This window comes from Oncorhynchus gorbuscha, linkage group LG15 (assembly GCF_021184085.1).
Source record: "Oncorhynchus gorbuscha isolate QuinsamMale2020 ecotype Even-year linkage group LG15, OgorEven_v1.0, whole genome shotgun sequence".
Lineage (NCBI taxonomy): Eukaryota > Metazoa > Chordata > Actinopteri > Salmoniformes > Salmonidae > Oncorhynchus > Oncorhynchus gorbuscha.
Genome location: NC_060187.1, coordinates 74,196,783 through 74,200,315, shown reverse-complemented (window position 1 = coordinate 74,200,315; position 3,533 = coordinate 74,196,783). Strand labels below are relative to the sequence as shown.

General features: G+C 46.6%; 1 long non-coding RNA gene across 1 annotated transcript; it reads left to right on the top strand.

Annotated features, from left to right (window-relative positions):
- The first annotated feature begins 427 nt into the window (after positions 1–427).
- Positions 428–2,967, top strand: LOC123997996. The gene is made up of 3 exons (XR_006832210.1): positions 428–755; positions 898–2,209; positions 2,347–2,967. It is a non-coding gene; the product is annotated as an uncharacterized LOC123997996 (long non-coding RNA).
- Positions 2,968–3,533: the final 566 nt, after the last annotated feature.

Genomic DNA, 3,533 nt, shown 5'->3' with positions numbered 1-3,533 from the left:
ATCATGAACTAGTCTTGATTGAACACACGGACCTGTTGTTCTTACAAAAGAAGTATTGCAGAGTTTTATTTAATTGCTCATGCAAAAAATACTAAAGCCGTTTCTTCACAGCCCCACCGCCTAAATTATACAAGACAGTGCTGAAAGTGGATAAATGTAATGTAGTTAGCCTTACAGATGACATCTCTTTATCAAGTCTCTTGCTATGATCTAAGTTTATACTGGAAAGCATCACTCACCTCAAGTCGTGTTGACACTTCTAGCTGTGCTGAGTTGATTCTAGACCACTGCGATGTTTTGTCCCACTGTTGTTGTGATCCCTGGCAACATGGGAGCTTCCTGAGAATGTGCGCACAGGTGCACACCAGACAGAGGTCAGGAACTAGGAACTGTGCTCTGAATTCTCTCATTGGCTGCTGAGCCAGGTGCAATCTGACACCTGCCCTGATAGTGTTATCTGTTTTCCAGTACTTGCACACTGCTCAGTGCTCTTAGCTTGGCGTGAAACATATACAGTAGGTTTTACTTACAGGTGAGCAGTGTGAGCTGGGACAGTAATCATTTCTCTGCAAATGCAATGTTCCAACATTTAGTTTCATTTAAAAATTTATCTGCTCTCCTCGACTAGTGTTTGTACAATTTATAGCTTTTTCAGACTGAAGAAATCTCATTAGCCTAATTTGAGTTTTAACATGGGAATGTCCTATAGCCTGATCCTCCACATAGGCACTGGAGAGAGTTCAGCTCTGAAGTCGGTAGGTGTCGCAAGAGGTTACACATGCTCTTAACAGGACATTGACAACTTCACTTACGACCTTGCTGACCTGAAGCCAGTTTCTAACTTGGAGTCTGACTTTGTTTTCCCTCCCCTGACTAATGTTAACATGAACTATCTAGCCATGTGTGAAAAACAAGGTATGTACTACAACTAGAGACGAGCTCATGGCTCTATAGGTAATTTTACTTTTCAACCTTTTTAAGAAAATACAATAAAAAAATGTGGTTTCTTCAGGCAACACAACCACTGACTACTTTGTTTTTTTTATCTGCAGATCCCTGTGAGTAGATGCACTGTGGACCTCACAGGCTGTGTGTAAAGAATGACGGAAAGCCTGTCTTCGCTTCAGAGTCTAACATCTGCTCTGTATAGGGGATTCTTACTACCGCACCTTCGTCAGCAGTAACACTTTGCCGTGATTGTGGCTAGTACATGTCCATACTGTCTTGTTTCTTTTGCAGATCAATAGTCAGCAGAGGAACCTGCCCCTAGCCCTGGCCGCCGGCTCACTGCCTTTAAACCCTAGCAGCTCCAGCGTTGTCTTGGAAACAGACTTTGGCCTGATGCTGCGGTATGACTGGCATCACAACCTTGAATAGGAAGTGGCACCGGAGCTGTCTGGTTCACTGTGTGTTCTCTGTGGAAACTACAGCCACAATGCAACTAATGACTTTGCCACCCCTGATGGAACTGTGGCGGCTGTGGACTTTGCGCTTCGCTGGAAAGTGGACTGCGGCGCCTCATGTCCTGTGTGCAGGACAGGCCAAGTGAACTCTAAACCTGCATTGGGTTCGGTTTCAGGCTGCTGCAGAGCCACGTCCATGTTGTTCTTGAACAGGACGTCTGCAGCTGCAAGGCTGACCAATGTGCTGCTGATGGAGCTCCTTCTGCTGTCTGTAGGTCGAGGCAGGCCTACTCTGACATATGTCAGAGGCCGGGTACCTCCCAGTGCAAGGAGGGCTATCTGCTCAGTGGCAGCCATTGTGTCCCAGACAGCAGGTGTGGCTGCAGCCATCAAGGTCTCTACTACCTCCCCATGAGATGTTCTGGATGGACCGCCAGTGTCGGAAGCAGTGCACCTGCCAGCCTTCCTCCAAGAATGTCACCTGTGTCCAGGCCCAGTGTCAGGAGGACAAGGTGCGCAAGATTCTGGCTGGGCTACCATAAGGAAGGGCTAAGGGGGTGCACAGCTCAAGCACAGCTCAAGGATCGGCATTACACCATTTTTGACGGGAACAGGTGTGTCTTCCAAGGCACCTGTGCGTACCAGCTGGTGAGGCACTTCCCTAGCTCGGGAGACCTGCCTGGTTTCAGTGTGGTGACGCAGAACATGAGGAGGACGACACCAACACTTCTTATTCCAGAAAGGTCAATATTTTGGTCCATGGTTACTCTATTGAGATCTCTCATTACTAGGATGAAGTAGTTGTGGTGAGTTGGCCTGCTTTGGATACATATTGAATAGAGTTCCCTGTCTGCACTATTGTCTAAACTATCAGTGTCAGAAGATTTGTCATTTCACCTCGTCTTGGACATGCCCTTTTGACTACTTCTCAATCTTGTTTCAGGTGAATGGGATTATTTTGAGCCTTCCCTCAGTGTTGAGCCAAGGTAAAGTGAAGAGCTCTCCACGTGTATTCAGACTGACTTTGGTGTCCTGGTCACATAATAATAATAATAATAATAATATATGCCATTTAGCAGACGCTTTTATCCAAAGCGACTTACAGTCATGTGTGCATACTGTCCAAGTGCCCAGGGTCGTCTCTGGCTCACTCTATGGCCTGTGTGGGAACTTCAACGCGGACCCAGAGGACTATCTAACAGACGACGGGGACATCTATGGCTGTGAGGCGCTGGAAAACTAGTAACATTGTTGAATGTGTGGATGTGACGACTGTGAACAATCCCCAATGCCCCATCAGGAGCAGGCTCTCTATTTAGGCAGGGACTACTGAGGAAGTGTTCCAGAACTGCCACGGGATGGTCAACCCCAAACGCTGCCTTTGACAACTGTCTGCGACCTCTGCTACAACAATGACAAGCAGACTGCCCTGTGTCAGATTCTCTCAATTTACACCGCTGCTTGCCAGGAGGAAGGGGCAAACGTAGATGATGAATAATTTTGCATGCCCAATTTTGAAGTTTTTGATTTGTTAAAAAAGTTTGAAATATCCAATAAATGTCGTTCCACTTCATGATTGTGTCCCACTTGTTGTTGATTCTTCACAAAAAAATACAGTTTTATATCTTTATGTTTAAAGCCTGAAATGTGGCAAAAGGTCGCAAAGTTCAAGGGGGCCGAATACTTTCGCAAGGCACTGTATACAGCAAGGTCAGCTACACCTGAGGTACAAGGGACTGAATGACTGTGGAACCGCAGCAGAGGGGGATGGTTGAGGTGTGTTTTATAGTAGCGGCCTTTATCCTAATGATAGTATTCGTCTTGAGCTATGATAAATCTGTTTAAACGTTGATGTGATGTTTCAGGTCTGACCTTTGTCTCAAGGTGAAAAGGGCTTCCTGGAACCTTCCGGTCCACCAGGAGGGTATCATTGCTGTGCTTTCTGGTCTGACAACACAGGTGGAAATGGACAATGGGGCAGTGATCACGTACGGTGGACCTGACTTCATACAGCTGTTATCTCCTCCTGCCTACGCTGGCAAGGAATGTGGGTGGTGTTGAAACTTCAACAGCGCTGCTACAGATGACACTCAGATGGTCCGTGACATTTTCCTGTCTGGGGTCATTTGC